The following is an 18863-nucleotide window of genomic DNA, read 5'->3' on the forward strand; positions in this document are numbered from 1 at the left end:
GTTCTGTTTATTTATACTTATTATATATTGTGTTTGTACATTGAGAGCAACCTGATATATGTTCACAGACCTGATCAATAAAAGTGATTCTGGTTCTCAATCTCATCGAACTCCTGTAAGAAAGTGAATAAACTTATTTCCAATAAATATTATCAGAATCACAATATAAGTTAAATATGTAAATCACAGCAGCTGTAATGTTTTATAAATGTTCTATATAAACACTTTTCTCTTGCTTTGGATGGAAGTAAAGTTAAAAACTGAACACAGTCACAGTTAATCACAGTATGATGTGTTATTATATTATTAAGTAAAATAATTGCCATTAAGGGAATTATATCTAAATTTCACTTCACAACCTAAACTATTATAAGTTTTAGTAAAATGATTTTGAACAATTTCAGTGATTTACACAAACAAATAACAGGTCGAAATATTGTTAAATAAAATAAAATTATAAAAGATTCAGTTGAACCTAAAAAGAGCCTGAATTCACTTCACTAACTCATATATAATAATATATTATAAAACTAACAGTTATTATAAAAGTTTATTTCTTTCTTCTGTTATTTGACTGAAACTACAAACTCTGTTGTAACGACGTCTCCTGTCCACCAGGTGGCAGAACAGCACCTGGAATCAGTGTGAACTTCTTCTGCAGTCTCTCCTCTGGAGTCATACAGTTTCATAAATAAATAAATAAATACATAAATAAATACATAAATAAATGAATGAATGAAGCTGACATTAACAGTATTAACAATTCACTCTTTTACACGCATTTATTTTCAAAATAAAACCACATTTCCTGTTTTGTTTTAATTCATAACATTTCACATTAACTGTAATCTTTGTACTTATTAATAAATAAATAAATAAACATTACAAACACTATTTGTACCTTATATAAGAGACACGTGTCTGTCCTCTGGTGAAACCTGTAAGTCAAAGGAAAATAAGCTTATATAAAAGGTAAAATGAGGTTATTATATATTATATTATAGTAAAAAATGACTTAAAAAGTCTTTGAGCATTAAACTGGTTCCTGTTATATAATAATTATATATAAATATAATTATATATAAATATAATTATATATATATATTAATATATAAATATTACTGCTTTATTAAAGTTACTATATAAACTGTTTAGTAGTTTTGGCCTGATGAATGTGTATTCATCCAAAAGGCCTTTTACTCGTTCTTTCTCTGGAAGATTAAACAAATATTAAAAGAGTGAAAGTTAAAACCCGTCTGACCTCTGACCTCTGACCTCTGGACAATCAGAAAGTTACCTTCATCGTCAGTTTCAGTTTCTCTAACGGCCACTAGAGGCGTTTTCCTTATGGAGTTTTATTTCCTCTAGATATCATCACTTTAGTAAAGTGTGTGTGTGTGTGTGTGTGTGTGTGTGTGTGTGTGTGTGTGTGTGTCTTCCTGTTGTTTTAGATTCCTCCTCACCCCCCCACTGCTGCCAACCCGTGACCTCTGACCCCTGCTGAACCCAGCTGTCAGCTGTCCTGGCCTCCATGAAACAACTCTCTCTCTCTCTTTCTATCAACTCACTTTCACTCTTCAGTTTCAGTTGGAAAGTAACTGAGTACTTTTACTCGAGTACTTCACTCTACTGTAACTTTAGTTGAATATTTCCATCCACCATCTCTCAGAGGCAAACGTTGGACTTTAACTCCACACAGCTTCAGTCTCTTCACATATAAAGATTTTACATAAAAACTTTCAAAATAAAAGACCTTGTTAAAGATTAAACCAGTGAGTTCTAAACTTTCTGACCTTTGACCTCGAACAATAACGCAGTCCCTGGTTGTGGCTCTTCATCATGTTTCATCTGTCAGTTCCACCATTCAAACTTCTGACATTTCAGTAGCAGTTTGAGGTTAAATGATCAAATATTTCACAAAAAATACAAAAAGATTTAAGAAAAGTTCATAAAATAAAAAACTAAAACTGAATCAGAACTTCTCTTCCTCTCTCATTAATCATCTGACGCCCCCTCGGACTGATCTGTTGACCCTTTGGAGGTGTTTTGTGGCTCCATAAATACAAGCATCCTTTAACTGATTATTTTATTGATTACATTATTACAATTTATTCCTAATTCATGAGTAGTTTGTATAATTAAGTCGTGTTTTTTAGGCACTTTTATGAGTACTAACTGAACCCATCCATCTTTTGGTTTGTGAAGACCGTTTTGAAGTCTTGAGTTTGCCGTTATGGTCGTCGCTATGCAGCCAGCGGAGGGTCACGTACTGCGAGTTGAGCTGCTCTCATTGGCTGCTCAGTTTCAACTTGTCTGTATCAGGAAACAATGGCGGCTCGTCTGCTCACACAGGATCTGGTATTCCAGATAAACAGTAAAATGTGTTTGTGAACAGATTTGAGGAGAGAAACAGTCAACAACAGAATCTGGATCCATATCTGATCAGCACTGTTTGACAGTTTGATCTGAGTTTGGTTGAGCTGGACGGACTCACTGAGAATGAGCTGTCAATCACAAGGTAGCCCCGCCCTAAAGCATACCCTGCTTTATGGTCTGTTTTACTCTAAATGGGACCATCAGTTACTAAATGAACATCATGCTGTATGGAAGAAGACTGAAACTAGAGACTGAGACCAGAAACTCATCAGGAAACTGTTTACTGAGGGCATAAATCAACTTCACCATAAGACTGTATGGTATCTGTGTGTTATTGCAACCAGTGGAGCGCCCCCTGCTGGCTGTTATATAAACTGTTAGTGGTTCATGTTCCTGCTGACAACCAATCAGAATAAGATAATTAAATCTTAAGTTATTGTCCTTTTATTGAGTCCACAGGTGGAAAATAATCATAATAAATAATTGTTGCGCTCGGAGAGAAAAAAGAGAGAAAGTCCAGATAATAAAAATAAATCTGTGAATCTGAACCTTAATAATCTCACAAGTTATTAAATAAATGTTCCTTAACTGGACCATAACTTTGTACTAGAGTCCAGTAACTGAGTAAATGTACTCAGTTAGTCCCCCCCTGACTATAAGGAAATTTGTTTCCTATATATTGTGTATTTTCAATGTGTTATCATGTTATTATAATATATTGGATTTTTCACTTTGAGTAAAGAAAAGAATTTAAGATCGATAAATACTTTATTTCAGGTATTATCCAGATTCTCTGCATAAAAAATACAAATTAAAAGATAAAAACAAACATTTCTAAATAAATAAGATGATGATGAAAACCAATAAAAGGTGAATAAAACACAGTATTAAAACTCTCAAATCTGTAATTTTAGTTACAGTCTGTGAACCTTTACATAACTAATAATAATCAGATGAACACAAACACACTCGTCTACTTATTCCTACCTATGAAGATTAAAAGTGACTCTGACACAGAAACGGCCGACGACTCGCTGAGATGTTTTGAAATCTTACACTAAATATCCTCTCTACTCTCATCAGAACTCATTACCTCCTCCTCATATACATAATCCTCGTTAATCCCGCTCGTCCAGCGCCAACAACGCGTCAAAGACGGAGCAAAAAAAAAAAAAAAAACACTCTTTGAAAACGAAAATCCGCCTCCAGACAGAAATATCTCAGGACACCATTAAAAAATGTCAAATTCAATTAATGCCTTTTTTCTCTCTTCTGCTCTTATTAGACACCACACACACACACACACACACACACACACACACACACACACACACACACACACTCTACACCACACACACACACACACACACACACACACACACACACACACTTATGTAAAACCTGAATGAAAGGAAGAGGAAGTCCTGAGGGCTTTGATTGGGAGAAAGCTCTTGTGCTGCTGAGAAAGGAGAAGGTGAATAACAGCCCCCGCCAGCACAAAGTGGAGTGGAGGGCTCCATTCTCCCGGCCAGAGAGGGAGACCCCTCACTGGGGGGCGGGTGAGGACCCAGAGGGCCCTCGGCACCCGGGACCCTCGCTTAATGAGAAATTCCTGGGGATTTAGAGGGGCGCAGAGGTCTTCATTTTCTCACTGCGCCCACGGGCCCCCGGTAGCCGGGTGGTGAGGGTTCTCTTTCAGCCCAGAGGAAGGGAGAGTCCCCCCCCCCCACACACACACACACTATAACATCCCCATTCAACAAGAGCAGGGGCCCGCCCGCCTGCTGGATTATGTATATGAGATGAGGGTTGTAGGATCACAACCTGCCACCTCCTGCACACTGCAAAAAATGTCAAGTCATTTAAAGCTGCACCTGCCTCTACAGAGCAGGGGTGGGGGGCGGGGGTCTCAGCCGGGGGGTCGGTGCTAATTAAGACGGCGGACATCCTGATGAGTGTCGACAGGGGAAAAACACGAGGCGTTTGCCAAAATCATCAGTTATGTAAACAGGTTTTAAAAGCTTACGGACATCTCGAGCTTTTTATGTGTTTTTGTGTCTGTCAAAGTTATTATAAACTCAATTATTAAATATTATACTAAATATTAAATTTGGTTTAAAAGATTTATTTATTGCCACTTAATTAAATTCACGTTTGCAAGATAAAAGTTCTCATTCATTGTTTGATAAAAGTTTTAAGTTGGAAACATTATTTCTATGAGTTGTGTTGACATAAATAACGTTGGGAAAAGTTTATTTTTAGCCCAATCAACTTAAGAACTGAACCAATTAAGCAAACTGTAATTAAAAATACATTTGATTGTAGATTGAACTCAGTGTAGAACATATTTATTGAACATAAATTCATTACAAGTTGTCAAAACTCAGTTTGTGTCTCAGCTTTTCCTTTATGTGTGTTATGTTTATGGATCTCAGTCTGCAGAAATATTCACATTTAATAACACATGAATGTTATTAGCATAAAGTGCCTGTAAAGAGGAGACTGGTGGGGTCTCACAGAACCCATTTTCATTCAGATATCTTGAGGTCAGAGGTCAATGGCTACATTTGGTACCAATGGAGGCGTAAAGTCATCTAGTTTCATATGATATCAGTATCTTCACTCTAGCTTTAAAACAGCCTCTGAAAGACAACGTGGAGTGGAAGAGGGAAGGGGAATGGGGTGGCCAATCAGAGCCCCCCCTCTGGAAACGCCCCTGGTAAACATGTTTATTTCTGCTGTAAGGTCAAACATGGATCCAGCCTCTAGTGGCCGTTAGGGGACGAATCAATCAATCAATCGTTGCAGCTGATTGATTAGACTGACACGATGAGACAAACACATTAAAGTAGAATCCACATCCACTCAGCACCTTTATGTCTTTTAGTACGACGTTAAAATCTGGAAGGTATCAAGGGATCATTTTGTTTCCTCCCTCTTCGGCCTGCGGGGAGTCGACGCAGATCTTACCCTTGCGGGAGTTAATTCTCCAAGTGTCTAATTAGAAGAATGGGCGAAGCATTGAGGGGCCGTCGGGATCCAGCTGCCCCTGTCAGAGCCTCCCAGCACCAGGCCTTTGGACCCGGGGCCCCCGGCTGGGACACTCTTACAGCCGGGGGCCCCCGTCGCCTGAGCCTCAGATCTGGAGGGCCGCGGCGTCGGACATTGTGCGGAGAGAGCTCTCGCTGAGGACGGACAAACAAACTCCAGTCGGCTGTTTGACGGCTTCACAGGTAGAAAGGCGGCGTCCATCTTTCCAAAACTCCTCAGAAAGCCGCAGCTGAACATTGACCTCTCATGGCTGGACCTCTGCCGCGAATGGACGAGATCTCTGTGTGCAGAGCTGCTGAAGTGATTTTACTTTTAGATTGTCAACATTATAAACAGCTGAACTCATTCAGAAAACCCTCCAGAGCTCAGATAATGTGTCAGATTCTGGGTTTTTGTCTCTGATACGTATCCAGATACATCCACTACGATGCAATCTGACACAGTTCTTCACATTTGTTTGATGTAGAATTCAAATTTCTGAAATTAGTTCTGCTCCCTACTAAAGATTTTCCTAGTCGACGTCTAAATAACAGATTCGTGACTTTGGAATCTGACCATCGACCGGTTTATGTTACATTTAGATCGATCCAGGGGTCCGAATACCGATGCAGTCGCATCTTTAACGTTAACTGAAAATTGCTTTTATTAGGTCTTATTTTTGTACCTTTGGCCATCTTTTCTATCAATATTAATCATTTGAATTTGACTCCGGTTTTATGTTTCTCTATATATCTATAAACAAACATCTGTAGACAGACAATAGTGCAAAGGATACTGAAATACATATTTTACATGGAGGTATCTTTATGACAGTATTTATAGTATGCAAAGAACTGAATTTCCAGCAATTTAAAATAAGTAATGAATGGTTTCATTAAGAGTTTGAGGGTTGTTTTGTACAGGACAGTTGGTAAAAAAAAAAAAAAAAAAGGTATGTGTCAGAAGTGGGATTCGAACCCACGCCTCCATTCGGAGACCAGAAGTCCCATCTCTGTGGAAGGAGATAATCCTTGAGTCTGGCGCCTTAGACCACTCGGCCATCCTGACATGGTAAAAAGAGAACTTCAACCAAGAAAACATCTTTTGAGTAGTGAACTAACTTTTTTTACTCATGGAATCAACACAAGTCAATTTGTCAACAAAGCTCAGTGTGCAATGGATGAACATTTAAGTTTAAGAACAATTAATTTTTGAGTTTAATTAATGTGAATGAGTTCATTTATGTTACTTCTTTTATTAACTGTTTAGAGCAGTAATAATAAATAATATAATGTTTATTATTTTGCAGATTGAGTACTTTTGGTACTTTCAGTGTATTTTGATGCTGAACTTGTACAATGTGGTATTAGTACTTCAGACACACACACACACACACACACACACAGTGTTGGTCAGTACCATCTTAGAGCCAAACAACCCTCCTCTTTAAACCCAAAGCACAGCCGGAGGCTTTGGCAGAGAAAGTGATCTCCAGTCGGGCTCTCAGCGTGACTCTCTGTGGACGCGGCCGCAGGAAAGCTTGGGATCATTATGCGTCTATTCTGGGGAAAGAAAATGAGGCTTTCACTTAACTGTCGAGTAGAGAAACGGCTGCACTTCACCTTCATCTCTCCGCTGTTTGGATTCAACCTGAGGAGAGTTTCAGGATTTAGAAAAATGTAAAAATTAGTTTAGTCCTTATAAGATTAACTGTAATGTTGATATTTCTCTTCTTAGAATTCATGACACACTAAAAATCACCGGGTACAGTCTGTGATTTCTGCCACTAGATAACGTCAAAACAATAAAAAAGGTGAATTTTAACGAGGTGGTGAAGCAGTGTGGGATCATGAAATTTGTTGTATCACCATCATTGCCGTCAGTTTCTCCTGATTAGGATTTCCTTCATAATCAGAAATACTTTATTGATCCCGGGGGGGAAATTTATTTAAAAGCACATCCTTCGAGCCGGAATTGAACCAGCGACCTAAGGATTCCTGTTATGAACATCCTACAGTCCTCCGCTCTACCAACTGAGCTATCGAAGGTTGACAGTTGAGGAGGTTTCTACCAGGAGCCCAAATGATCCAGAGAGGTCTCAGGTCATGATGCTAACGGACTGAGCCGAGCTGCTGCTAACGTTAGCTCAGCTTGTTTCTCTGATAACTTAAGATCCAGACGTCCGATGACTAAAATCCTTCATCCGGTTCTAATCTAGAGTTAAAAAGCACCAAGATCTAAACAGTGGATGGTAACAATGTGGCTTCAGACTGGATCAACAGTCAATGTATGACAGTTTCTGGCAGACGACATTGTTGGAAACATTTGGGATAATGTAAGAACACAACTCAACTACATAGAGAACATAACTCTATATATTTATAGACATTTGAATGCAGGAATGTCACATATTAGAGGTTTAACATTTGTTTTCAGTGGTTTTATACCTTTTGTTTACGGCTTAAATCTGCTGCAGAACTGCATATTCTTGAGTCAAGACTACTTCAGTCACTAGAGAAGATGATTAATAGTGTCTGAAAGTGAAGCTGAACAACAACCACCAGGTGTTATTTCTGCTCTGTGTACACAGCGACCATCAAAACCAACCTCTAAATCCCTCTGAACACACCACTAGGAGATCCTCAAGGACCGAGTCTCGCTTTTCTCCCTCCGGCTAAAAATTAAACATCCGAGAGCCGCTTGTTCACTATTTATCCCGAGTGTAAAGAAGTCGTCTTTGCGGGAGAAATGTCCAACTAATTGGTTTGTTAAGACGAGAGAGGGTGTGAGGGGAGAGACAGGGAGAGAAATTTCCCTTTTCTTTCAGTCCAGACAGGTTAAATGTGCAGTTAGGATCCAACAATGGAGCCGTCCTTTCACATGCAAAGATGAGGTATATGGAGCGAGCCAGGTTTTGTGGCCGGTGTTCAGACTTCAATTGAGAGGCAGCAAAGCGTGACGGTCTCCCCTCCCCTCGGATGCCTCCCACTTTTCCTCCTTCTCTCATTCTCCCTCCATCCTTCCACCTCTCCTTTCGTTTCAGCTCAATATCCCAAAGAGTTATGTTTACATTGGACGATCTGACTCAGGTGGAGAGTAAAGGTGTTTCATCTAAGAGACCAACGTCCCACCACAGACTTGCTTTTGCTTTTTTATTAACATACTGACTAAGCTTTATTGTGGTGGCCATGAACATAAATTGTAGATTTCCTCCTGGGTTTGTTGCAGAATCTAAACAAAATGGGGTTCACTTTATTTTTATTATTGTTGTCCCCAACTAAACATGATACTAGTCGATTAGTCGTTGCACGTTTATGATATTAGTTTACTAATTATAATATGTATATGTGAACAGCAGCCTGTTAAACAGCTGTAATGATTGTGAATCAGAACAAGCAGCAAGGAGACTGAACCTTTAAGTTCCTTTATTCCAACACAGTGTAACATCACACAGTCTGGTTGTTCAGCACACAGAATAAATAACTGAAACTGATCAGACTGATCGATACGATGGATGATGGATAACATTTACAGTTACTGACTAATTAACTGGCTACAAACTGGCTCCTCTTCCTCCATTTCATTCCTCTCCTGTCGCTGCCTGAACCCGCCAAGTCATCATCCCCAGAGTCAGAGTCCTGGTCGGAGCCACTGGACATCAGCTGGCCTCCGTCACTCTGCCCCGCTCCGGTTCTGTGGCTCATTTGGGCCCTGCTCCCCGGCAGTATTCCTCACTGGGTCCCTCTGCTGCTAAACTAGTAGTGTTTAAACTCCCCCCTGTCCGTCCAGCTCCCAGTCCGGGTACAGACAGCTAATAGGACCGCTAACTAGCTAACAGCAGCTAGAACAGTTAGCATATGCAGCAGTAACAGACTTCCTGCGTTACAAAAGAAACAGCAATTCTCAGATACTTTATAGTCCTTGTTAGTATCTGCAGGTTAGTGTTTATTCTGCAATCTGCACTTGATTTCCTTGAAGGAGAAGATTTTAAAGAAAGATGGTGTGGATCAGAGACAGAAAACTTTCTGTTAATGGATGGAAATGTACTTTTATTAATCCCTAATTGACTTTTTGTTCCTTTTAGTGGCTGTAGTCACTCATAATAACTGGAGATGCTACATCCCATCTCAAACCAGCACAACAGAGACAGGACAGTGGTGAGACGGGGGGGTTGTGGACAGAAAGAAAGGAGAGTTTTTGGGGGTGGTGGCGGAGGGGATATTGGGTAGCGTAGGGGGTTTGTCATTCAAAGACTGAAGCCGTGAAATGGCGCTTGTAAAAAGCCCGGCGCTGGTCGACTCATTGAGTTGTCAATCTGCCCGGCAGGTCCCCCCGTATGATGAGACCTGTCAGAGGGAGATCAGGAGGGGTGGGGATGACCTAATGCTAAATCACCTCCCTCCCTTTTCTCCTCTGAGGGGTTTGAGTGACACCCCCACTGGCCCACAATACCACCCCCCGTGGCGCCGTGGCAGCCGATGGACAGGACCAATCAGGACGCTGGACGCAGGATCACAGGTCAGCGGGAAGACTGGAAGACACTCGAGAGAAAGTTATATCAACACCTCAAAAGGTTCCTGCTGAAGTATCAATCAGGTTGATTACCAGCTAACATTAATTGTACAAGTCAATAACAAGTCATAAGAGAAAACACAATAATTCCAAGACACCGCAGGAACGTTAACGTCACATGAACTGGGACTTTTTATTTATTTTCTGTGGCAGCAAACAAACACAGTCTGTCAGTAACTGCAACCTGAACTCATCTACACACTTTTTGTCTGACTACAGTAACGTTACTATACCTCAAACACTCGGAAACACTCACTTCCTACAACAAACCGGCACAGGTTACTCACAATCCAACTTCATTAAAGGGGAAGGTTCGGCTGGTAACACACAGGTGCTGTTAGGCTGTGGATTGAGTAAGTAAAACTACTAATATCCCACTTCAAAAATACTCCATTACCCCGTGGGGGAATAACAGAAGCTGTTCTCCACTGCTGAAAATAATCCTTACAGAGAGCTGTTTTATTTTACTCAATTAATCGATGGAATAACCGATAAAATACTCGATTACTTAATTAACTGATAGCTATAGCTCTACCCAGGTTTAAAAATACCGGACTTAGCCTTAAAGTCTTTCAGTTGGAGCAGTAACCCAACAGGAAGATAAAGTATCACAACTTCAGACTGCATTAGAGGCGAAGGTCCAGTGAAGCGAATAGAGCCACATCGTCGGCGAAAAAGCAGAGACGTACTTTAGAACTTATGCTTCTGTTAGATTGGTGTTAAAAATCACAAACAGAATCGGCGTGAAAGCAAACAGGGAACGAAACACTTCACCCAGAACGGATCAGCCTGAACACAAACAAATACAAAAAGCATGCAGCAAGAAAATTCACAGATTGCATCTTCAGGAAATGTTTTAAAGCCTAATTTGCAGTTTTTCAGACGGCGAGGGGGCAGGTGGCGACACAAACAGCGTCACCCGTTGGCCTTTAGTCCTCTGTCACCTCCTTCCACCTATCACACCATCCCTTTGTCTGCCTCCGTCTCCCAGAGTTCAGCTCTGCACCAGACGCATTGTCCCTCTTTGATGACTTGACGTCTCTGTCTGTCACCGAGACGCAGCAACACACCCCGGTCACAGTCGGGCATCCTGACAGAGTCTCTCTCAAAGGTTACATGTCCATCTGATCTGACAACCATGATAAAGACTTTCAGCTTCAGTCAGAATACAAACAGGAATTTGACGGCAGATGAATATCACTGCTGCTTTGGTGCCAGGTATTAGGCTGATCTTGTTTGAGAAGATTCATTTTATTTCTTGTTTTAATGTTGATTTTGTGTTTTATTAATCTGTATTTAATCAGGAAGTTTCACTGAGATTAAATTTTTTTTCCCAAGAGAGACTTGAGAACAAGGAACATTCACAAAAACATCACATAATAGACAAGGACTTCAGACAATTTTAATTTTTAATTAATAAGAAGAGTTTAGATACAACAACCTGCAGTTTAAACTGCCATTTTGCATTTAGAAACCCCCCAAACCAACTCCTATATTGTCCAAATCAGCCAAGCAGTTGGTGAAATATTGTCCATATATGTTATTATGGTAATTCTGCTAATATATAACATATGCAAGTTAGCATTCTGCAGTTTCTTCCAACTTTGGGGTACTCAGCATTTCTGGGTTAATTTTTCTATTGAGAGAAAAAAGGTTGAGAACTACCGTCAGAGAACCTGTTTTTGTTTTCAGTCACAGTCAAAGGGAAGTTTTTATATCGAGTCAAGTGGAAAGCACATTTTTAACAATATAATTGAACGTTTTAGTGTAAAAACCATATAAGACACAAATTATGAATCAAAGCAGAGTATTTTTATGTGTCTTAAAACCCGTCTGGAGGGGATCTTTAACAATTATATTACACAGAAGTTTAACTCCACAAAATCCACCACAAAAAAGGCTTCATCTCTAAACTCTTGTGTAATTATCCAACTAGTGAAAAGTAGTCTTTAAATCATCATATAAAATATAAATGAGACTGACAGTAAATGTTGGCTGAGAGAAAGGTCCATACAGTATCTACTGTATATTGTCTGCTCTCTGCTTGTGTCTGCTTTCATGTAAATACTGTAATTTGTTTAAAATGTAAAAGCCAGCCTTTACATTTGAGATTCAAAGCTGGAAGGAGAGACAGAGGAAGGAAAGATTTGCATGAGGCAGGGTAGTTTGTCCTGTACAGCTTTATGACACAAACACATGTCTACAGACTTTTGTTATATGAGTGAAAAAACAACCATAAATATTATTTTCTGTTTGTCACAGACAGACGTTGCCTCTTCTTATACCAGCTCAAAACATTTCAATTTAAACATTAAAGGAGACCTATTATTATACTCTCATACAGCATATACAGAGGGTCAAATAATCATGTAAACATACGCAAAAGTAACACCAACGCTGCCCTGAGCTTCCAGTCTAGGCCGTCACCTAACAGGACGGCTATGTTAGCTGCACTGTTGACCAGGTACCAGAAGCAGCTAGGTAGTTAAAGTAGCTAACTGCTATCAACAAGTAGCAGAAAACTTCACTGACATTTTTCATATTTTCAAACCTAAATCCTAAAGCAGATGAACTTTAATCGGGCCCAAAAAAATCAAGCCTTGAACCGACCCCGAAGATCAGGTTACTTTGTGGTTTTGAAATGAGAAAAATAAATACATTTTTGGCTTTCATTCCCCAATTTTTGTTTTCTCAAAAACAAAATTTACACATAATCCCTGACGAAGATACAGAAAAATAGAAACACATGTCAAAACTAGCATATTGTCAATATTTTGACCCCCCAAAATTTCTCAAATCACATTTTTAGTAATGTTATAGATCGTACTGTTATTAGATCGTACTGTTATAGATCGTACTGTTATTAGATCGTACTGTTATAGATCGTACTGTTATTAGATCGTACTGTTATAGATCGTACTGTTATTAGATCGTACTGTTATAGATCGTACTGTTATTAGATCGTACTGTTATAGATCGTACTGTTATTAGATCGTAATGTTATTAGATCGTACTGTTATAGATTGTAGTTATTAGATCGTACTGTTATAGATTGTACTGTTATTAGATCGTACTGTTATAGATTGTAATGTTATAGATTGTACTGTTATAGATCGTACTGTTGTTAGATCATACTGTTGTTAGATCATACTGTTGTTAGATCATACTGTTATTAGATTGTACTGTTATAGATCGTACTGTTGATAGATCGTACTGTTGTTAGATTGTACTGTTATAGATCGTACTGTTATTAGATCGTACTGTTATAGATCGTACTGTTATAGATCGTACTGTTATTAGATTGTAGTTATTAGATCGTACTGTTATAGATTGTACTGTTATTAGATCGTACTGTTGTTAGATCGTACTGTTATTAGATTGTACTGTTATTAGATTGTACTGTTATAGATCGTACTGTTATAGATCGTACTGTTATTAGATTGTACTGTTATAGATCGTACTGTTATAGATCGTACTGTTATTAGATCGTACTGTTGTTAGATCGTACTGTTATTAGATTGTACTGTTATAGATCGTACTGTTATAGATCATACGGTTGTTAGATCGTACTGTTATAGATCGTACTGTTATTAGATCGTACTGTTGTTAGATCGTACTGTTATTAGATCGTACTGTTATAGATCGTACTGTTATAGATTGTAATGTTATAGATCGTACTGTTATAGATGTTGGATGTATAGATTCTCTGTGAGCAGACGTCCGTGTTCGTGAGAAACTCCTTTTCCCACTTGTTTTATTTTTATTTTTTTTAAAACAAACTCTTCCGTCTTTTAAAATGAAAAGAGGTGACTCACTATTCTTCAGTCTCGGCTCAGTGAAACTGTGGGAGGACATTTCAGGAATACTTGCTATGTAAAAAAAGCTCCAGTAAAGTTTTTATGGTGAATCAAAAACCTTGTGGTGTGTTTTTACGAGTGTTTCTGCCTCTGTGTCACACTGACAGTAAAATACAGGCCTCAACACACAAACTGTTTTCAACCAACAGAGAAGCATCAAAAAAATATTTATTCTTGTCTTTCAGTCAGCTCAAGTGAATCCATGTCAACACATTGTGCCTAACTTTCTTTATCAGCTAATATTGGCATAATTTAATATATCTGTGGGCATTAATGATCATTTAAAGGTGATGTTAGTGTTTCACTTCAACGCCTGTGGGAGGTAGAACATTTGTTTTTTTAATTTAATTTAATTATTTATTTAATTATTCAAGTGACAATTGACTGTTGACTCCATTTCTAGCTGCAATGATTGTCAAGCTTTCTATTCTCGTATTACACAGTTTACAAAGATAACAGCAACCACCAACAGCTAGCTAGCTAACGTTAGCTTCATGAGTTGGTTAAAGGTCTCTGGCTTTTAATGTTTCCAGCTAATTGAAGTCTTGTAAAATGGGTCTGAAAGGTGGATATTCAACAACCTATGAGTGAGATTTAACAATAATTTTCGACATTGATTGACCCCACATTCACAAATGCACACTGTACACTGTTGATGTACTAGTTGTAAACTGAGCTTTTTGTCACGTAAACTGCAAACCACAGTAAGGATGTCCTTGGCCTTGGCAGTAACATTCAAATGCTAACAAAACATGTAGACCAAATAACACATCTTTTTGGTTTTTTGATTGATATTTAGTTGGCAAAACAATCCCCAAAAAGTTTCTCTCCTGTAACATTTACATGTACAATGTTTTGGGAAGAAAATGACATTAAACTGTTCCCAAAAAAACCAACAAAACAATCCCCAAAAAGTTTTGCTCTTACTACAGTGCCACATTCAGAGCTTTGGCAAGACCGTTCCCAAAATTACATGTATCAATGTTCCCAAAACGTCATAACAACAAAACAATCCCTAAAATCTTTCTGAACTCTTTAAATGCCAGGTATCGCTCTTACTACAGTGCCTGTCTGCTAGCTGCTGTCTCTGAGCTCTGACTGCACAATAGCTGGTTTATAGCAAACGCTCCATTTAGCTTCAGCGTAATTTCATCAACACAAAAACAAACGAGACTCCAGGAGAGTTCGTGACATTTAAAATATGCGTCTTTCAGGAACACCCACAGATTCATGTGACAGCTCGGTGACATCTGGACATCAGAAGTGACAACAACAGCTCGTCCCACAACATGTGGAACGACTTTGTTTGTGTCTCACTGAAAACGTTTCTTGTTCCTGGAGTTAAAAATGGAGAGTCTATATTTTAGGACCGTCAGAGGTGGGCGGTTTGTCCCGGCACGGCTTGGCATGGCTCGGCTCAGGAGGCCCTCTGGGACTGGCCTTGTTTGTTTGGACAGCAGGCAGTAATGTGGCGAGCTGCAGCCCAGGAGACTGACCAGGAATGTGGCTGAAGGTCTCATCTGGCCTCATCAAAAGACGAGCGTGAGCCTCTCTGCTGTCTCCTCTCTCTAAAAAACCATCAGCCCTGAAATTACTGCTGGACCTGCCAGACCTCACAGCTCCACGCTGTCTCTTAACGGCACAATGAAATGGCAGAAAGGATATTCAGTCAAAATCCAAATGATTGACCTTTTGTTTTTCCTGCAATATAATTACACAATTATACATTTACATGCACACTAGCAACAGACCTGGTTATTCGTTATATTATTATCCAGGTTCCTGATCGTCTCCCAGACTATCATTTCTGTACGGACGTGAAAGTATTTTCAGTTACTGACTTTTCCTGAAAATGTTTTATGATTAAATATTTATTTAAATTGTATGTGTGATGTTTTATTCCTAAATTATACAACTTACAATGTAACAAGCCTGCATTGACATTAGTATGACAATTTAGATATGTTCAATATGTCCCATCCATCCCACTGTACATAAATGAAGCCATAATATTCCTGTCGACTCAATCGCGGCATGAAACTCTGTTTTTATATCTTAAAATAACTCATTAAAACCAAACTGATGATAAAAATTAACACTTGTAGAAACATCAGTGTGATAATGACAGAAACCATCTTTAGGAAAACATTTATTTGACTCAGATTTTTTATTTTGTCCCATCTGCTAACATAGAGGCTTTACGACAGATACTGCAGTCAGCCACCAGGGGGCGATAGAGAGGGTATGGCTTCACTTTTGGAGACCTCTAATGTCGTCTATCTTTATATATGTCGATGTTGCAGAAAGGTCAGGACAGGATCTCTTCAGCTTCAGCCTGAATAAAACACCAATGTTTTACACCAACAGCAGCAGTTTAAAGGTTCGTCTGACCTGCAATATGTCTGTTTCTGAAAACTGACCACCAAAATTAGTTCTTGTTCTTGAACCGGTTCTGTTCAAGACACTTGAAACCTTATTGCTATCTAGGGAACTGGACCACGTTTCCATTGTGATCAAGGATGCGTGATCAGCAGAGGGCGTTGCACAGTGCACAACGACCCGAACAATAAGACACGCCCATCAACAGTTTGGGTTCCGAACAAGATTATTTCAGTTCATTTAGTTCAAAACTAGGTGTGGACGTCTGTTTTAAGTTGTCTTTCTTTGACAGTTGTCAAACATCTGGCTTTGTAGCTGATACCCGTCGATCCAAAGATGATCACCCTCCCCAAATGTTTGATATTCACCTGAAATACCCCCGGAAGAACTTCCAGCCCACCATGAACTCGCCAAGGAAGAGCCTGGAAACTAAATGTGATCATAACTAATAATGAGGATGACAAAAACTATAAATCACCTAAAGGGTCAAAACCTCACAGAACAGTGTGAATGCTCGCAGTCTGTAAGTTTATAATAAGCTGCTGTAAGAGCTCCGGACTCACAGCATGTTTTTTCCTTCAGGATATTTAAAGGGCTGAAGGTGTGTTTGATGTATTGAATCAGAACAACTGAATAAAACCCACAAACTCAAAAACATCACATTAAGTCAATAAATAAAACCTTTCACGCTTCACAAACACGTCTCAAATGTGGTGAGTCTGTCTGGGATCCACCGTCGATCTGATGAAGAGTTTCATTCATCATCACCTTGGATCTGCTCTCCTTCTGATCTTATCAGACATGTTTAAACGGTTTCAGGACAATTTACTAAATAATTTCTTTAAAAGCAACTTTTTAATTTTCTTCTCTGCTGCAACTGTTCAACCCCACCAGCCTCACTTTGCTTCACATGCAAATAAATACTGAATAATATTAATAACTATTAGATGGATTGTTATTAAAAGTTGTTCAGACATTCGTGGTTCCAGATTGTGATAACTTTAGTGATTCTTTGGTATTTCCTTTCACGCCATCATCAGGTGAAAATATTGATTTGATCAATACTTTACCTGCAAAAGTAATTCCAACACATCCTCATAACTAAACTTAAATTGTTCCTCAAACGACACGTATGACCTCTGGAGAGTCCCAGTGACTGATGTACCAGACCTTTGTCATACTTTGGCCTTCTTTGTAACGTGCTTCACACAGCATGTTACCGTTGTTTCCAGGCGTCCGTTTCACATTGAACAGATATTTTAATTAAATCAGCTTTCTACACAGGCTGCAGATATAGCTCGCAGATGTGTGTGTGTGTGTGTGTGTGTGTGTGTGTGTGTGTGTGTAACCGAAATCCAAAGATTATCTGAGCTCTGAGTGCTGCCAAAATGCAGGTGACCTATGCTCAGTACTGTCCCTGAATGCATCCTGCTGCTTTTGCTATCAAAGACTCCTTAGAAAGTGTTTTCACCCTTTTTGACAATCAGCTTATATTTTTATTTACTAAACTCTAAAATCAGATTTTAATGTTTGTTCTTTATTAGTTTTTATGAATCTTAGGCTGAGTGAAGCTTTTTCTTCTGCGTGCTTTTGCAGAAAAAACACGGAAAATTAAAGTAAATCAATCCTACAATACATGTTTTCCTAACCTGAGGCTGAAAATAAACTCTAGTGGAATCAAGTGAAACAGTGAGTTTGAGTTTCACAGTGAGCCCAGTGTTTTCGTCCAGGCAGCTCTCGGCTCGGCTCCTGACTTCCTGCTCTTCCTCCCCTCTCACCTTTTAATTGGTCGTAGCGGCCGCCGGCTGTCAGGACGTCTCGGCGCTGCGTGACGCCTGAGCCTCCCTCCCTTACAGCTCAGACAGAAAGGCCTCTGTCTGCCTCAGTTTCCAGGAACTTACCTGTTCTGTTCGTTCCTATTGTGAGTTATGAGTTCATAAACGACTGCTCCGGCCAAACGTGTCTAATTTTAGCGACGGTACGTAATGAAGTAGACAGAGTGAATTCTGGGATTTTCCTGTGTGCTGGCAGTTCATCTGGCAAACGCTGAATAAACCGTCCGACTCTGGTGCCTCTCACATGTTTCTGTGTTTGTCTCGGCGCTGTGTCTTTGTCTCTGGATCATTAACGTCTCTCCGTCTGGAGGAGACCCTGGTCGTCGTCCCCCCGTCTGTCTCTGTGTAGGCTGACCCGTAGCTGTGTGGTCAGACATTGGTGACAGTTTGAGCCTCCCGGTCACCGGGGCTCTCGCCAGACTGTCTCACCCCCACGGCGCTCGAGACAGACAGGTGCCTGCAGAGAAATTCACAGCCAAGACTCTCCAGGTTATATTAGATCTACCGAAGGAGACTTAACTCGCTTCATTTAGTTTCGACTCTCATCATGAAAAAGCTTCTTCAGTTATACTTTGTTACTTCAGTAGCTTTTTTAGGTGGTACATTTTATTTTTACACAAATATCTGAACTTACATTTTCAAAACAGGCTCATTCCTTAAGTTTTAATGCATCTGAAGGGAATTGTGGGATGTTGTATGTATATTTTGCATCATTGCACGCCTTCTCAGCATTAACGCAACATCATGGACGACAGACGTAACATGAACATACACGAGAGAGAAACTCTATTTAGATTCTTCATTGTCCTTTCCA

At 39.5% G+C, this 18863-nt stretch overlaps 2 non-coding genes across 2 annotated transcripts; both read right to left on the reverse strand.

Annotated features, from left to right (window-relative positions):
• Window positions 1-6363: 6363 nt before the first annotated feature.
• On the reverse strand, window positions 6364-6474 carry trnal-caa (transfer RNA leucine (anticodon CAA)). The gene is made up of 2 exons: window positions 6437-6474; window positions 6364-6409 (listed from the first exon to the last, which is right to left on the reverse strand). It is a non-coding gene; the product is annotated as a tRNA-Leu (tRNA).
• Window positions 6475-7365: 891 nt separating this feature from the next.
• trnay-gua (transfer RNA tyrosine (anticodon GUA)) lies at window positions 7366-7454 on the reverse strand. The gene is given in 2 exon segments: window positions 7366-7401; window positions 7418-7454. It is a non-coding gene; the product is annotated as a tRNA-Tyr (tRNA).
• Between the last annotated feature and the right edge of the window lie 11409 nt (window positions 7455-18863).

This window comes from Dicentrarchus labrax, unplaced genomic scaffold (genome assembly GCF_905237075.1).
Source record: "Dicentrarchus labrax unplaced genomic scaffold, dlabrax2021, whole genome shotgun sequence".
Taxonomy (NCBI): domain Eukaryota; kingdom Metazoa; phylum Chordata; class Actinopteri; family Moronidae; genus Dicentrarchus; species Dicentrarchus labrax.